Genomic DNA, 20,131 nt, shown 5'->3' with positions numbered 1-20,131 from the left:
AATTACTCAAATTTTGCCAAACTTTGCCCAAAAATAGCTAAAATCCACAAAAATTTACATTTTTATATAACATAATTCCTCCACCATTAAACTATCAAAAAATTAGAAAACCAATTTACCTATTTCAAAGAATCAATTCCAGTTTTGCGGGATAAATTTCCCATTTTAGTCCTTAAAAAAATTCTAGTGGCTTTAACTGACATTAAAGCGGCTTAAAATTCCTTAAGCAAGACGCTCTAAGCCGCTTAGGTTATGACTGACAATTATAATGCACACCATTTTGAATTCTATCGTCACCGTTGCATTTTTCTTTACGGCCACCATCTTGAAAATGTGTAATTATAAAATATTATGTAAATAGAAAATATTAAAAATAATTTAAATACTTATTATTAATAAATTAAAAAAAATAATTCCGAAATTTAAAAAACAGTCAGCCAACTCTAAAATCCGTATTATTATTCAAAAAATTGGATTTTTGTTAATAAATAAAAATAAATTTATCAAATTTAAATATAATTTTAATAAAAAAAGGTCCAACATAATGGAGCTTGAAGTCCTCGCTTCGCAACTAGTAAAAGAAAATTAAAATAGTGACAGATGCTTCCACCACAGAGATCACCCAGAGACTGACATCCCAATACTAATGACAATGTATATATTGCGGCAGCTAGTACCACGTCATGTCCGCCATCTCGTTTTCGTCTGCTGGAGGTAGCCATTTTGTATTATGACATAATAGCCACCATCGTGGAAATTCGTAATTATTTAACTATAAATTCGGGAAAAATTCCAAAATTAATTAAACTACTTTCCTATTAATATACAGATTGATTCAACCGATTCCTGTCCTTGGTTAGATACTTGATAGATGTAAATAATTTAATTTTATGTAAAAAATTATAATTTCAAAACTTATGGTGGAAGTCAAAAGACTCTAAAAACCTTCTACTACCAGCCGCATGTAAAACGATGATGACATAAATCGACCGCTATATTGAAATTAAGAAAAAAATCTTAAACTCAAAAAATTCTTTTATTAGTGTAAGGTTTACTGAATTGATTTTCGTCCTTGTTTTAATTTTCGGCCAATGATAAAAGTAACTTAAAATTAAAATTAATTTTAAATTTTTGTTTACCAATAACTTATAATTGATTTTATAAATCATTCACTCTAAGAAAAACGACTCTATAGCCATTTTCTACAAAATAAATGCGATGTACCTGTGCTACCAATGATATATTTTTTTTTTACTTGGAATGCGTTCCAGCCACGTATTTTTCAATGTTAGGCGTACAAACCAAGCGTCTCCGAACCAAAAGTTATTTTAATAAGATACTCGTAAATCATTTGAAATGTCCCATGTCCAATGACAGGAATTTAGAGCAGGCATCTCCGAACCATGAGATCAAACATGTCGTGAGTACAAACTAAACGATCCTCAATCAATGCAAAAAAGTACATATGGAAGAACAATCATAAAGGAAGCACAATCGGAAGCATAATTAAAAAAACCACAAGGATCGAAAAGGAAGCAAAATCATTGAAAATAAAGAAAGATTAGGAGCATAGAAGAGAAAGCACAATCAAACAAGAAGGAAGCACAAACAAAAGGAGCACAAACGGAAGAACACTCGACAAAGAAGAACCACATTCAAAGAAAATGAACCACAAAAGAGAGCACAATGAACGATAAGGCATATAAATAAATAAAGAGAAACAATTGAAAGCACAATCAAGGAGAAAAAAACCTGATTAAAGAGGAAGCACAATAGGAAACAATCATTAAAAAGGAACCTGATTTGGATGCACAATCAAATAAATGGAAGAACAGTTGTAAGCACAAACAAAAACAAAAAGATAGCTGTATTACGAGAACTCCGTTTAAGTTCGGAAACTGTTCACAAAAAATATTAAAATAATTTTTTTTAAATCTAAAAATTGATTTATATTTTAATATTATAGATATGCAAGTTAAACTAAGTGATTATTGTATTTAGCCAGCCTCCCCTCAGTTCTTTAAGTATGGAGGCCACTTCGTCGATGTGCGAGTTGATTCCTTCCACGAACCGGTGCCAAAAACAGTCCCAGGCGATCAAACAAAATGTTAATATCGTCCCATGACGTAAAGTTAATCTATTATGCTATCGACATCATTCTGGAATAATGTTATTAAAATTTTTAAGATCACAATCGTTCCAGTGTTCGTCGTAATTTTGATCGTATTAATTTATTCTATCACGCCATTTATATAGTTTTTGTCTCAGGGCTCATCAAATCTTTTAAACTTGCCAGCTTTAGGTACTTCATCACAATCTTTGGTCTAGTCACCAGCTTCAGAGTCTCTTTCACCATCATCGTCGAAGTTAGCGTCTTCAGTCAGATTACTGTAAGAATTCGAAATTGTTGACGTCGAAGATTCTTCATTGTCTTCAAGTTTCCTTATTAAGAGTCAATCATTGTTACAAAGTACGGAGGTTCTTACTCAATTTGGCTTGAATGTATTCTCACTTTTCATGGTAATAATACTTACACTGTTTTCAGTCTTCCATACATAATCAACGTCCTTCAATTTAGGTATCTTCGTCGAGATCAGGAGAATTATGAACATTATCTTGTTCAAGACAAATCAAATTATTTTTGCAATGCAGAACACTCTTCTTTAAAATAGTAGCCCCATCGTTTTCCTCTATCTTGTATTTATGATTGGCGTTACAAGTTCTGTCAGGTCTTTTTAATCTGTCTCTTCGCGTAAACGACTTGCTACAACGAACGCAACTTAGTATTTTGCGTGGCAAATTTTTAATACAGTCAAACTTCTCGCGTTGTCTATCATTCTATCTCAAGTTAAATCCCTTGCTTAAGGACTTACACCTTTGTCCTTTTGATACCGTTGCATTTATTGAACATGGATCCTTAGTAGTTTCCCGAGACTAATATCAGACGTTTACTGAGAGTTTTAAATTGGAACCATTACTTAAATACAATTTTTAATATTTCGTCAGAGAGAGTTAATTGATCTCATGCAAGTAGTTCCTATTCCTGCCAACAGATGGCGTCACATGTTGTGTTTATGTATATATTTTTTATTTCTTATGCGGGAAGCGGGATTTACAATCACGGTCACTAGAGAAGGAAGTCTTTGCTAGACATAAAGAAGAAGTAAGTTTGTATTGCATAATAGTGGTTTTTCAGCTGTCTCAAGGAATATTATTTGATTGAGTAATGGATTTTTTGGTTTGTATTTTACCTGATAAATATATTGTAAGTGTTCTTTCAGTAAGAATTAACTACTAATTGAACGAGACTCTAAATAAAAATATTTGTCAAAGAACGTTAATTTTGTTCTTTTTTGTGCTTAATTTTCTTTGAATGTGGTTCTTCTTTGTCGAGTGTTTTTTCCGTTTGTCTTCCTTTTGTTTGTGCTTCCTTCTTGTTTTATTTTGCTTCCGATTATGCTTTTTTTAATTGATGATTTTGCTTTCTCTTCTATGCTCCTAATCGTTCTTTATTTTCAATGATTTTGCTTCCTTTTCGATCCTTGTGGTTTTTTTATTATGCTTCCGATTGTGCTTCCTTTATGATTGTTCTTCCATATGTACTTTTTTGCATTGATTGTAGATCGTTTAGTTAGTACTCAGGAAATGTTTGATCTCGTTGTTCGGAGATTCCTGCTCTAAATTCCTGACAATGGACAAGGTCTGTTTGAAATGTTTTACGAGTATATTCTTAAAATAACTTTTGGTTCGAAGACGCTAGGTCTGTACGCCTAACAATGAAAAATACGTGGTTGGAACGTATTTCAATTAAAAATAATATATGGTAGCACAGGGACAACGTATTCATTTCGTAGGAAAAGAGTATAGAGTCGTTTCTCTTCGAGTGAATGATTAATAAAATCAATTCAATATATTGGGGAAAAAATTTAATTAAATTTTAAGTTTTAGTTATTTTTATCACTGACCAAAAATTAAACCAAGGACGTAAATACATTCTGTATATTTTACATTAATGAAGGAATTTTTTAATTTTTCCCAATTTATATCATTATAATTAGAGAATTTCAAGATAGTGGTCAATTTATGACATCATTGGCTTACAGGCGGCTTTTAGTAGAGGAATTTAAGAGTCTTTTAGACTTTTACCATATGTATTGAAATTATAATTTTTGTTACATAAAAATAAATTATTTACATCGATCAAGTATCTAACGAAGGACAGGAATCGAATGAATCAATCAGTATATTAATTGCAAAAGTAGTTAAATATATTTCGGATTTTTTCCCGAATTCATAGTTTAATAAATACGAATTTCAAAAATGGTGATTATTATATCATAATGCAAGATGGCTACCTCCAGCCGACGAAAACCACATTACACCTATTATGTCTTAATCCTGAAGGATGCCTCCAGCAGACGAAAATTAAATGATTGTAATAATGTCATAATTCAAGATGGCTTCCTCTAACCAATGAAAAGAAGATTGCGGCTTTTATGTCATAATCCAAGATGTTTGCCTCCAGCAGATGTAAACAAGATGGCAGATGTGACATCATACTAGCTGCCGTAATATATACATTGGCATTAGTGGTTTGAGGTCTGTCGGTCGGTGATTTCCATGGAAAAAAGATCTTTCGCCATTTTTATTATGCTCTCACTAGTTTTGAACCGAGGACTTCAAAAACATGATGAAAGTACGTTTATTTATAAATATTGTGATTTAATTTAATTAATTAATTTTTAATTAATGTTTTCTTTAATTTTTTGGATAATAATTACGGATTTATAGATGGTGGACAATTTTAAAAATGGCGGATGTTCTTTTTAATAAAATTCATGTATATATTTATTATTTGCTATTCTAATCATCTTAATATATATAAATCTCGTGTCACAATGTTTGTCCTCAATGGACTCCTAAACCACTTAACCGATTATAATAAAATTCGCACACCATGTGCAGTTCGATCCAACTTGAGAGATAGGATAGTTTAAATCTCAAATTATAGTCGCAATTTTAATTTATTGCTATTTATTTGTCTGTTATTATTTGACAGTCACAATTATCTGTTAACTCCAAATGATTCTAACAGATGTCGATACCTTTCGACTAGGTTGAGTAAGTAATCAATAGATGGCGCTGCTATGGTAAATCTACGAACGTGTCGTATAAGCTACATTTTAACAGCATAATTACCACGTGTTGTTGACGCTATAAAATTAATTAAATTTATTTTGTAGTGAACGAAATACCGTATAATTCAGCTAACTATTTGTCTGTTATTATTTGACAGTCACAATTATCGGTTAACTCCAAATGATTCTAACATATGTCGATACCTTTCGACTGGGTTGAGTAAGTAATCAATAGATGGCGCTGCTATGGTAAATCTACGAACGTGTCATATAAGCTACATTTTAACAGCATAATTACCACGTGTTGTTGACGCTACAAAATTAATTAAATTTATTTTGTAGTGAACGAAATACCGTATAATTCAATTATTTCCACTTTTTAAATTTTTGGTGTTAGCATGTTACTTAGACTGAAGTGTAAATTGAATTCATATTATAATGAAGATAATACAGTGAAATTAATCCTGTTTTTTACTTATTTGTGCTTCATTGATCAAAACTTTATAATTTAATTTGAATATATGTATGTAAGTATTATCACATAATTATAAAATTTAATTAAATTGTCAATGCAAAAATGATACACAATTTCCTACACTTTTTCAATAGTTGTACAAATTTTTTTTTATTGTTTTTATTTAACCTCTATTAAAAAATATTTAGCACTTATTATTTCAATGTGCTATGATAACAAGTTCTTCAGATTTTTTTCTTATATTTAAACGATTAAATTAGTATTTCAATTCTTATTGAAATTATTATTTAAACTCTATAATTTAAATATGTACATGTCAGTATTATCACATAATTATAAAAGTTAATTAGAATGATTTTCAATTTTTTTTTTCAAATATTTAAACGATTAATTTATTATTTTCAGTCAAATTTCATGGAAAAAATCTAACCTCAACAACGCGAGCACCAGAGAGGCACGACGCAAACGTATTAAAAGAGCCCATCAGTTATATGTATGTAAGTATTATCACATAATTATAAAATTTAATTAAAATGCCAATGCAAAAATGATACACAATTTCCTACACTTTTTCAATAGTTGTACAAATATTTTTTTATTGTTTTTATTTAACCTCTATTAAAAAAATATTTAGCACTTATTATTTCAATGTGCTATGATAACAAGTTTTTCAGATTTTTTTTCTTATATTTAAACGATTAAATTAGTATTTCAATTCTTATTGAAATTATTATTTAAACTCTATAATTTAAATATGTACATGTCAGTATTATCACATAATTATAAAAGTTAATTAGAATGATTTTCAATTTTATTTTTCAAATATTTAAACGATTAATTTATTATTTTCAGTCAAATGCCATGGAAAAAATCTAACCTCAACAACGCGAGCACCAGAGAGGCACGACGCAAACGTGCCATGGAAAAAATCTAACCTCAACAACGCGAGCACCAGAGAGGCACGACGCAAACGTATTAAAAGAGCCCATCAGTTATATTTATGTAAGTATTATCACATAATTATAAAATTTAATTAAAATGTCAATGCAAAAATGATACACAATTTCCTACACTTTTTCAATAGTTGTACAAATATTTTTTTTTATTGTTTTTATTTAACCTCTATTAAAAAATATTTAGCACTTATTATTTCAATGTGCTATGATAACAAGTTTTTCAGATTTTTTTTCTTATATTTAAACGATTAAATTAGTATTTCAATTCTTATTAAAATTATTATTTAAACTCTATAATTTAAATATGTACATGTCAGTATTATCACATAATTATAAAAGTTAATTAGATTGATATTCAATTTTTTTTTTCAAATATTTAAACGATTAATTTATTATTTTCAGTCAAATGCCATGGAAAAAATCTAACCTCAACAACGCGAGCACCAGAGAGGCACGACGCAAACGTATTAAAAGAGCCCATCAGTTGGCAGAACAAATTGAATCAAGAAATCCAGCTCAAAGAATCAGGACAGCAGAAGGTCATGCACAAGAATCTCAAGAACAGTGTAACGAACGTCTTCAAGAGAATATCATAAGAACAAGAGCAGCAGGAGAACGAGACATAGCCACAGTAGGAGTACAGGAACAATAATTTCAATTTATACATGTAAGTAATATCACATAGTTTTATAAAAGTTAATTAATATATCAATGAGAAAATGGCACAAAGCTCCCCACACTTTTTCAATAATTGTACAAAAATTTTTATATTATTTTTATTTAACCTCCATTGAAAATTATTTTGCACTTATTATTTCAATGTGCTATGATAACATGTTTTTCAGTTCCTCTTTCTAATATTTAAACGTTTAAATTATTATTTTCAGTCAAATGCCACCGAAAAAATCTAACCTCAACAACGCGAGCAGCAAAGGGTCACGACGCAAACGTGTTGAAAGAGCTCAGCAATTACCAGAACAAATCGAAACAAGAAATGCAGCTCAAAGAATCAGGACTGCAGAAAGTCGTGCACAAGAATCTCAAGAACAGCGTGACGAACGTCTGCAACAGAATATTACGAGAACAAGAGCGGCACGAAAACGAAACATAGCTACAGTACGAGTACTAGATCGACAAAGGCAACGGATCAGCCGCTCATTAACACGTGCATCATTCGTTCGGCTTGCCTTTGAATATGCACCAGATATTAACTACTCAGCGCATTCAAAAATTGCTATCGGTGGAATGGATAAAGTATGTCAATATTGTCAGGCATTGAAATTTCGGTATAAAGCAGCCGGCATGTGCTGCGCATCAGGAAAAGTTGTGCTGTCACCTCTACCCGCTGCGCCGGAGCCTTTATTATCCCTTCTTACTGGCAATTCAGATGTCAGGTTGACGTTTCAAAAACAGTTGTAGCCAGTCGTTTCCAGCTAATTTCGTTTCAGTGTGCTCCTTTAGTAACATTTCCAGCATCAATTCGTCTTTTCAATGTTCTGTAGGGTATGTAATAAAACTGGGACGCATCCCATACTTTCATTTTCCCGTTTTTCACATCTTCAGAAGCAAGAAGTAAGTTTTCTTCCGACCAGGACGCAAGATCCGTTTTCCTCTCGTACCTGCGGGGAATAACCTGTTTGGGAAAATGTGTAGAATGAAAAGCTTTGCTAAAAAGTAGTTAATACATAGAAATAATATTGTTATCAACATGGAATTATAATACATAATCATGGGGGAAGATGCCACTTGAAGTGGCATTTTACCCCACGTATTGGGGTAACACGCCACTGACATTTTTTTTACTCCAATATTCTCAGCGGGAATCGCCACACTTCACTTCAAATGCGTTAAAGAGTATTGAATCTTCGTATGCCACTAGTTTTATGCATAAATATAAATTAAATTTCTTACGTCTTACGAAATGGTAATAAAATATTATAAGAAACGTACTCACCATTCAATATCTTCATATATTTAACCATAAAACGATGAAAAAGTGTCCTACACGCCGTTACTCCTCGTGGCTTCTTGTACATGTTCAGCGCTGTCTCGCTACGCGGTTGGAGCTGCTATCTGTGTTTTTGTTCAGAAATACGTCCGCCTCAGGCATCTTCCCCCGACAGGCATCTTCCCCCCGGTTACCTTATCACATACAGACCACCAAATTTTAGATATATACAGGTAAATAACTATACATTTGGCAGAACAAAGTCTGTCGGGATCTGAAAATGATATAAATTAAAAATGCGCACTTTTCATTCAAATTAAGAAGACAATTACTTACTACATCTGATTACGAAAAAGGTCCCCCCTCACCCTGTGTTCAGCCCGGGCAACGCCGGGTACTGCAGCTAGTATTTATATAATTAAGCTTTGCTTATTTGGAATATCATGATTATTTCAAATCAAATGCACATCACCCAGACAAATGTGTGAAGATTTTCATTCGGCTCGTTGCTGCAAATATATTCCAGCAAGATTGTGGCTGGATAAGAAGCACGCACCTATAAAAACTGTCTCTCCCACTATTTTATATTTTACAAAAGACCCAGACACTAAAACATCATGAGCAAAAGAGGTTTGGAGTGTTCAATCATAAACAAATTGTCCTTTTACAAAGAAAATCCTTGAAAATTAAGTTGACGACGTCACTTAAACTACAAGACAGAGCTCGGTGAAATTGCAATTGCTTTGCAATTGTACAAATGGTATCGTTGGCAACTGAGTTTGAAAGGACTATCCTTTTAAAATAACACACACACACACACACACACACACACACACACACACATATATATATATATATATATATATATATATATATATATATATATATTTGCAGTATTGGGGATTATGACCAGTATAAAAAGTCATTACTGAGGTATTTTCTAAACTGCCGCCTTTACTGCAGTAAGACGACCGTCCAGCTCTTTATGTCCATTCATTATAAAAGAAGCTTCTGTCCTTTCACAGCCATTGGGAGCACGATTTTCTGCTCGCCCTCCTTCGTTGCTGTCCAAAGCCCAGTTGGTCTGACATGCTGCCTACCGTCGGATCATTCCTGGACTGGGGCCTTGTATATTTAAATTAATATATTTTTCCTTTAAGGAAGTACTAAACGCGTTCAGAGTAATGTTAAAATACTATAATACTTATAAAAATTAAGAATTCACTCAAAATAAATCGTAAAAACAAACAAATATATATGTTTTGTTCTGTTTTTAAAAAACGTGCTTTGTAATCATTCTTCTGATTCTTTCTGCGAAATTCTATGCACAGCTTAGGCAAGGTAATACAGTGAAAAAAATTATGAACTAATGTACGTATTTTAAAATATTCCATGACACACGTTATAGGTGTCTAGACATGTGTTTGCTTATGAAATATGCCAAGCGTTATTTAAAAGAGCCAAAATTCACGCAAATGTTAATAATTATCATAACTTACGGGATATTTGACAGTTCGCAAAAAAAATGTTTAATGAATATCTGTTAATAAAACTAAAATTTGCCATATTGTTATTGAGTTAAATTTACAAAACCAGACCGTCCAAAACATAAAGTAACCAACATGGCGTGTGAGACCGAGCCCCAAGCTATAAGTAATTGTATCAATATCCTGGATTTTGGACGGGGGAATTATGTTCCACCAAAGACAAGGTGGTATAACGTCAGTGTGGACAGGGTGGACAGTGAAGTAAGTGGAAGGAGGGGGTTGTGCCAGGAACGAGGCGATGACTGACACCGGTTAACAGGACGCCGGGAACAGCCGGGAACAGCCGAGCGCTCTGGCAATCCCCCGGGGCTCGCCAAACAGAGAGGTTAAATGAGCCACCTCCGCCCTGCACCCCCTGCGACCAACAGGTCAAACAAGCCCCTCCCCCGCACGACTCCTGTAACCCAGATCCTCCTGCCCGTCTGCGTGGCTGTCGGAATACAAATGAAGCGAGTGGATGATTGGGTCGCGGGCCATAACTCCGTATAGCCTGTGCCACGTGACATGTCTCTAAACATGTCACGTGGCACGTTGCGGAGCAAACTTGGGTGCTCGTGGGGTTACAAGATGAAATGATGAACGTAGAGAAAATAATTAATTCACGGTTTTACTAACACTATTTCTTTGTGTTACAACTATATTAATGTTTCTCTCTATTACCTACAACAAAATGAGTTTTAAAAGTCATGTTCCAAGCTATATTGACTCTTAGATTACAATTTTAAAATTATGGAGTGCTTTTGATTATACGGGTTTAAAAATTATTTGACCTACAGACTTTGGCTTATGGTTCATGTTAAAAAAAAGAGCTCATGCAACTCAGTACATGTGATACAAGTGAAATCTCTTTTGCAGTTTATACCTCGACTTGTAAGTATATCGTAAGAAATAAAACGGCAGAGAGAGAATAATAGCGCAAGAAGACCATTTTTAAAATGATCATGAATTAACAAAATAAAATTTTTGCTAATTTCGCAATAACTGGTTATGATATAAATAAAAATTGATGAATACATAATGCTTAATTAACAGTAAATATTACTCACCGTTGAAACAATAACGGCATCAAATTTTACATTAAAATTTTCAGGATCCCAAATATAGCATGAAAACAATTCTAAACACAAATTATATACAATTTAAAAACAAGATAACACAGCGTGGGTCTTTTTTGGCTTTCATTTCTTTTTCAAGTGTTTAAGAATCCTAACATTTTAATTTATTATAAATTAAATCAAAATGGAAATAAATTAAGATACATGAATAAACAAAATTATTACTCAATTCAAAATAAAAGCTCAAAAAATAAATAATTATTTTTCAATATCGATTATAATAGAAAAATATTATTGCATAAATACTTAGACCACAAAGAATATTTATTTAGTAAATATCGAAGCTAGGATTTAATATTATGAATTATTTATTAATTTAAATTTAAATTATCTGTAGGTTAGATGCCATTAAACCTTCTAATAGACTAATTTTGTAACTCTGCAAATATGACCTTATCATTGAGTTATTGTGCAACAGATTATGCCAATACGCTACATAAACATACTGCAATGCATTCATAGGCATTGGTAATGTTCTGCTTTCGAATGAATGAACAATGACATGTTCGCCACTCCGCGAATCGTTAACTAAACGGCACAGACCTACCTGACCGTAATTCTTTATATTATAACCTTATTTACACAAAATGCAAAAAAAAAAATAGTATTCCACGTACGGGATTTTTTAAACTGAATAAGTAGCCTATTTTTAATTTAACTTAACATATTTACTCACCCATGTGCTTATAATTAAAATACGGTGTGTGATATAGTTAATCAAACAATAATTCAAGACCAATAATTATTTTTCAAACTTATGCGTGATAAGCACTATACAAAGAAAAAATATATAAGGTTACACAGTTAAAACAATACTCTATATAACACTGTTTAAAAATACTGATTTACACGAGCAATTAAAATAATACGTACTTGAAAGATCACCATTTTCTGGCGAATATGGCCCGCTGTGTTACCCTCTGCCCAAATGCTCCCTTACTAGATGCCAGCCAGTTGGGTGACGTCAGGTGCAGGCGGGTTCCTACCGCCGTGACCCGCCTATCCCTGAAGCATGGAAAAGTTTAATGTCACCATGTGGTGCTCGCCCAAGGGAACGGGGTCCCGCAAGTTTTCTGCACCGTCCACACCCTATTAGCTTCAGAAATCATTTCACAACAATGTTTCACTTAAACGTAATAAAATTCTGCCTTGAAATGTTACTCCCATCGCGCTCAAAGAAGTTTTACTTCAAAGTAGTGGTGAACATAAATAACACAGTTAGCAAGTGGTATACTGTACATATTCTTATACCACTTATTTCTTTCGACAGTATTTGTAATAATAACTGTGCATGGCTGTCAAGTGTTCGTTCACAAACCTTGCGTGATTCTTTGCATGTAACAGTTTAGGAAAGGGCACAGCTAGTTACTGCGTTAGAGATTTGTAAGTTCGAGGCAAGTCAGGTGGAATAGGCAGAAGAGAGTGCGGGGTTTCCTGGTCAGACACCCGAGCGCCGTATTTGCCCGCGCTCCATCGGTGAACTGTGCGTGTTCTCGACACTTCTAGCAAATACACTGGAGGTTAATACCGGAAAGTTTTATGCTAACAACACAGGCGAGTGTTTTCTCAACACTTCCAGAAAATACACTGGAGATTAATATACCGGTCAATATTAACAACACAGGCGAAAGTGTTGGAAAATAACTCAGTGGCAAGAGGTGTGACTACTTATATATTTTGTGGATAAATTGTTTAATAAAATATTATATTGTTTTGTGTCAAATAAGATTAACTTATTTTTAATGAATTTCAATCACTGGAGGTTTAATTTTTTCCATGTTAATTTGTAACGTAATTAAGAAAATTTTTCTAAGAATAATTTTGGTACCATATGTACTGTTAAAAATCTTCACTTAAAAATTATGAATATCGCTGATTACAAATAATTTAAGGATCTTCTTAAACTTACCATTACTTCGTAATTTTACGGGTGCTAAATTATTGACTTTGAACATGAATATACAAAAATAATCTTGGTATATTAGCAAAACATTGAAGAACTTGTTAAGACTCCTGAAAAAAAAACTTATTTCTTCTGCGAGTGTTGTTAACCTTAAAAAAAATCATAACTCGAAATTTTAAATACGTTGTAGTTTATACGAAGATTCTGTTATATAAAATTACGAAGAACTTTTCGAATATTTGAGGTGAATCGTTCGTTAAAATGACAGTAAATTTACTGTAATTTATAGCAGGGTGTATTAAACTGAAAAATAGTTCATATCGGGCATGACATCTGCCATCTATCGGACGGACGTGACATCCCCAGGTTTTCACACATAAGTTTTGGAACTATCCGGCATTTGCCTTTAGTGTATTTTCTTCTAGGGCTTGTGTTTCAGCTCGTCCTCACACGTCATGTTGCTTGTAATTTAATTTCGTTGTTACTAAGATTATAAGAGAACTATTCCTGAAGCACTTAACATAGCGTTCTGCCCTTATATATATTTCGTTTCATATTTTCTCAACAGATATTTACTAACGAATACTAAATCAATATAGTTTAAAAAACTAAAGAAACATGCTTTTAAAGATTATCAAACTAAAAAGTAAAAAATAATTTTAAAATTTAATTTATGACAATAGTATATAAGCAATACTAGTATAAATGAGAAAAAAGCTTGAGGCGCTTTGTGCAATATTATTTGTATATTAAGCGCCCCATGCTTTTTTCTCATTTATACTAGTAGGTATTGCTTATATACTATTGTCATAAATTAAATTTTAAAATTATTTTTTACTTTTTTGCTTGATAATCTTTAAAAGCATGTTTCTTTAGTTTTTAAAACTATATTTATTTTTAACTTTTTAGTTTGATATTCTTTAAAAGCATGTTTTTTTTTAGTTTTTTAAACTATATTTATTTTTAACTTTTTAGTTTGATATTCTTTAAAAGCATGTTTTTGTAGTTTTTTAAACTATATTTATGTATAATTATCATAGGGGAATGAGTTACCGACACTACCTATTACCATCTGAGATAACTATTTGGAGTTTCAACGTCACAAAGAAATGGTAAAGTCTCTCCGAATCATTTACAGTTAGATGTATGGATATTATCTTAGAATTTACCGGAAAAAAAAAAATCGTGTTCGGGAGTAGAACCCACGACCGTTGAATCCGAAAGTTGACGTCCCAGAAGTCACGCGCCTTAGACTGCTCGGCTAACGAACATATTAAAATTGGTGGGACATTTTATAGTGATCAGCCACTCTCTCTTAGTCGAAAGAGTTACAGACGGACAGACAAACATACAGGTGAAGCTAATATAAAGCATGTAAAAAGGAAATAATTACAGCAAATCTTCATAGATGTGAATAACTTTTATGTCCTTTTAAAGCTAGAAAATAACTTTTAGTAAATGTCTGGAGAGCAAATTTGTGACCCAGCAACAAATTTAAGAGTGTAACTGAAAAAAAATCTCAACGAATGGCTAGTAGACAAGAAAGGGTAATATATAATCAGCTCGGCGTGTTGATCTGAGCCCCCAGATACACTATGTGCGGTATCTTTGAATGCTATGTTAGACTGAACCTCGAAGGCCCAAGACACAGTCATATTAAAGTAGATTTTTGGGAGAACTGTTCATTAAAACATTCATAGCGTCGCTCTTAGTTACTCAGTGTTTGACAGTATTAAAATGTAGGACAACAAATTTAGTTGATTTTTAACCGACTTAAAAAAAAAGAGGAGGTTATAATATATTTTGTTCGTCTGATGTATTTTTTTTATGTATGTTCACCGATTTCTCAGTCAATTGTGGATCGAATTTCGAAATTCTTTTTTGTTTGAAAGGGTATAATCTCTAGGTGGTCCCATTGTCACCAAATCATATGATGCGGGGATCGCATGTAAATGGCGGGAAAGCCTGAACTGTTATAGGAATGTACACTGTGATTTGTTGAACTCTCTCAAATCAAATGAAATATAATATTAATGATTCAGGTGTTTAAGCCTATGCTGCTGAGATGACGATGGCAGCTACAACACTCCTTAACTGTTAGAAGTTAGGAGTAAATACTGCAATATGTCGACAGATACTACTTAGCAGTTCTTGAATAGACGTGGACGTTTAACACAATCATAAGACACAGAGTCACAACACTAAAAAGACAAAAATAACAAAATACTGATTTAATCGAAAAGACAACAATAGTAGTATGTAAATAGGGCTCCTGGCACTGGGTTCTGGGTGTGAAGCCAGTGGAGCCGACCGCCATCTTGGATTGTGACGTCACGGCGGCCATCTTGGATGGTGTGACCTTGACCTTTGACCATGACCTTGAATTTTTCCTTCTAAATTTGTCAAAATTCGCCAAAATTTTCCAAAATTTACCAAAAATTCCTCAAAAATCTCCAAAATTTCCATTTATGTGGAAAAAAATTCCGCCAAAAAATCTCAAAAAATTCCGCAATTCAAAAATAAGGATTTCGAGAATCCTCAAAAGCCATTTTGCCTTAGAAAGAACCCAAATTCCTTAAAGAGGCTTAAGCATCCTTGTCTACAGCCTCCGATAAGCCTCTGACGTCATCTAGGATTATGACCGCCATTTTGAATGATGACGTCACCGTTGCAATTTTCGTTACGGTCGCCATCTTTAACTTTTGTATTTATTATCCGATTTTAATGAAATTTTTTTAAAAATTATAAAAAAATTCAAATAAAAAAATTTTAATACAAATATTTAAAAAACAAGCATTTACGACACGGAGCTCGGAGTCCTCGGTTCGAACCCGACGAGTGCAAATAAAAAAAAATGGCGACTGATCCTTCCCTCACAGTGGCTGCTGGCAGACTGACCCCGACCACCTATTTCAAAGTATATATATCTTCACCTAGTATGACGTCATGTCCGCCATCTTGAAAATCCGTAATTTTTATGCTAGAGATTAGGGAAAATTTTAAAAATCATTAAAAAAATTAACTAATCGAATAAAATAATAAAATAAAATAAAATATTACTTAAAAACCACTGTTGCACATATCGTTATGGTCACCATCTTGGATTTTATAATTGTTCCATGTTTCGTTATGCCCACCATCATGGTTGAGGACGATGTCGTCGTTACACTTTATGTTACGACTGTCATATGGGATCCTATTACTGTTGCATGTTTCGTTACGGCAGCCATCTTGGAATCGTGTAATTATTTACCTAGAAATTTGGGAAAAATTCCAAAATTCATTAAATAAATTTGTAAGCAATATACTGATTGATCCGGCCAGTTGCTGTCCCTGGTTCGATACTTGATCAATTCAATATAGTTCAATTTTATGTAAAAATATTAATTTCAAAAAACCATTTTCAACATTCTTAAAGAGACTTTAAATCCTCTACTACCATCATCCTATCAGACATCAAGACCAACATCTTGGAATATTCGTAATAATTAACCTAGAAATTCAGGAAAAAGTTAAAAACTCATTAAATAAATTTGCAAACAATAGACTGATCAATTAGGTCGACTAAGGTCTATGATACGATCCTGGACGAAGCTAAAATAAATGTAATTTAAATACCAGAAAAGTGTAAGGTTCGAGAAATAAAAAACACCACAAAGTCTTTTACAAACATAATATTTATTACACACTTTCTATCCTACTACAGGATCACTTGCGAAAGCCAGCAATCTTATAATCATTTAGGTCCGCATAGGCGTGAAATGACTAATTCTTAGCTCCAATTGGTCTATACTAGAAAAAGTCCAGCCAGAACCTTTACAGACATAGTCCTCCTCTTCTTGGCAGAGTTTCTGGATACCGTTTTTAACAGTTAGCTTCACATCGTCAGAACTGTAAATTACTGCAGCCGATGTCTTGAATGCACAATTCTTCACTTCGTCTTCAAATGGATACGGCTTTCCATATATATAGTCCAACCACAAATTATATTTTAATGGTCCGTTTGTTGCTACGTCATCAGTAAGCTGATTGATTATGTCCTCTCTGATATCATCAAGAAAATTACAAATGTCTTTCGACTCACCTAACGTATTTAGATAATAGTAGTCTTTCAATGTTCCACGAAATGCAGACTGCGCCAAGTAGAACCCATTATAATTCACTTGTAATGCGCCGAACACAGTCTAAGGTTTATTTTCATGTCCAGACGGTATAATAATCGGTTGCTGCAAATCGGTTTTCTTGGTTGTTCTCTTTCGAGTCTCCAATCTAAAGCGAGGAGTCAAAATTTCTACAGGAAGTTCTTCAGTAGACACTCGGACATTACCGTTGCATTTATTCGCATGTCGAAGCAATATATCAATTCGAGTAAACCATTCATAACACTCATCACAGCGCAACTTTATACGAGAAGGATTCTTTTTGCATTTACTCCGTTCATGTCTCTGTACATCATGAGCAAATGCGAACGACATATTACAGTAGCTGCAAGGATACCAGGGTGATGAAGACGAGCCTTTCAGACCCGATCCAAATACTGACATTGTCGCAGTTGCACCATCTCCAGGCATGCTATTATGAACATCAATTAAGCGTTGTTGTATAAAACTTTTACTTTCTGCCGCACAGCAGGACCTTTGCATATCTTCATGTGCGTTTTCATATTATCTTTTCTGGCAATTTGCTTATGACATTTCTCACAAACAAACATTTTACGATAATGGTTCTTGGTACATTCTCTCTTCCCATGCCGTCGAGCATTGCTTCTGTTTGAGAAAATCTTGCCGCAGTAACAGCACCGATGTTCGTTAGTCGTTGTCGAATCACCAGTCAAAGAAGTCTCCATCGATGACGAAACGAAGTTCGTCGAGTATTCCTGTGTAGCCAGCACCACCGGCATAAAAGTCTCTTTTACTGACGGTATCGCGACTGTTGAAGTCTCCTCTTGTGATGACGTCGTCGTTGCCGACGGGATCTGCACCTTCTTCCACGTCGCTGACGTCAGGGTTTCCGTAGATGATGGCACAACATCCATCAAGTTCGTCGTTTCAGACGGTAAAGATGCCATCGAGTTCACAAGAACAGATAATTGACACGACTTATGCACTAGAAGAATTAAACTAGGTGATCCTTACACTGGCGACGTCAGTAACATACTGAGCAACCTGCTGTCCAGGACTCGCTTATATACACGCACCGGTTGGAATAATACTCTAGTCAAATCAAGACCCAATTACTATAATACTCAAGTCAAAACATCATTTTAAAAAGAAGCACACCAAAATAAGGTAACACATTAGAAAGCAAATTCATCAAATGAAATGAACACGCAATGCACGCAATTGCAGCTTGCATCACAAAGTTAACATTTAAATTTCATTCAAGCAAAGTACCAAGCCAATGTCACATCATATTAACATCCTATTGGTCATACTATCCTCAAAATTTCACAGTCTTATAAATCACACCAGTTATAGAAGGACTTATAGTTTATAAAACACATCTTTTAAGCCATTGTTCTTTAACAAATTTGAATTAAAAAATGTAAAATGTAAGTACATGTTAAATTGAAGAACCAGGTACGTAAATGTTTTATATACTTTATGGACACTGTAGTCGCCAATGAATGAAAGTACATGTGTAAGAATGATATTTAATAAAACTCATATTAAATTGTATATTTATTTCCAATAATATTCATCTGATCAAAAAAAGTAGGTTTTATTCTATAAACCCTGCATTTCGTAGTTCATGTTTCTTTGAGGATGTATAAATTTTCAACATTTTGCGAACCAAGTAGAAGTTTTAACCTATTCTTCAATCATTTGGATTGACTCTCGATGATCAATTTGGTCTCGCGTGCTACGGCTTCCATCTTCTTTACATATGTTATTATTAGTCTTAAAAATTTCGTGTCCTGTCACTATCACAGACATAAAGGCATCATCACCGTAGCTATCAGTTATAATACCAGGAGCTGTATCAATATCACTCATTTTATGATATCGTTTCCACATTTCTGTTGTCAGAGATGTACCAGAATCAATGATCTTGTGAGCTTTACAATATTCTCTATTGTTTTCTAGACATGGTTAGCTACATTCTCATTTTATTAAAAGCCTATGTGTCCAGTATTATTATTTAATCCGTCAACCCATCATCCCAAACTCAATTAAATCATCTTAGCATATAGAAAATAAAATCAACAAAGTACCTTTCATTTAATCTTAGGAACCGCATCATCCTTTCCACCTATAGTTTAGTTTCTTGAGCCCAAGAGTCTTTCATTATATACCATGCAGTGTTGTTTAAGAGATGTGATATACCACCATTTCTACATACAAATCCATCCTATCAATGATTTGTTTACACATAAAAAAACCTCCACGTTATTTTTACATGTATTATTAAAGTATCACTTCGACTAAAATAATTACCGCTCATAGTAATTTCTAAAAAGAGCTCGATTCCCAAGACATTTTAACCATCATCTCTGAAAACAACCCTGTCACGTCTATATCACAAAGTAAAAGAGGGTAGAGGAGATAGGTCAAACGACAAGTGCTAGTCACTCATAGGGTAAGGAACAGGTGTTCGATACCTATCTCAGACATTGTAGCACCAATGTATTTTTCTTACCTCATGTACAAAAATATATTCCAATGCATACGAATTTAAACTTATTCATGTGCGACTAGTGAAAAGTAAATAAATTCAAGCACGTTAACCTCAAAGAAAATTTAAAAAATTCTCAAGGATAGAGGCAGAGACTACACGATCGAGACACGCATACCGTCACCTGCAAATGAACATTGACCCCTCGCGCAAGAGTTGCAAGCTTGCAGAATGCTGCGGCAGTCATATGTCTGCTCGAGTTATACATACATCACGTCGCTAGTCTTCCCACTCATTACACGTAAAACTCCAGTGAAATCGTAATCCAGCATACGTAAAGTAATTGCTGGAACCACTTCAAAGAATGCATCACTGAACCAGAGCAGAAAATCAGCTTATGAATGTATAACGTGCTACCAACAAAAAAAAATTGT

This window comes from Bacillus rossius, chromosome 1 (assembly GCF_032445375.1).
Source record: "Bacillus rossius redtenbacheri isolate Brsri chromosome 1, Brsri_v3, whole genome shotgun sequence".
In the NCBI taxonomy this organism is placed as follows: domain Eukaryota; kingdom Metazoa; phylum Arthropoda; class Insecta; order Phasmatodea; family Bacillidae; genus Bacillus; species Bacillus rossius.
This window is presented reverse-complemented; position numbering follows the sequence as displayed.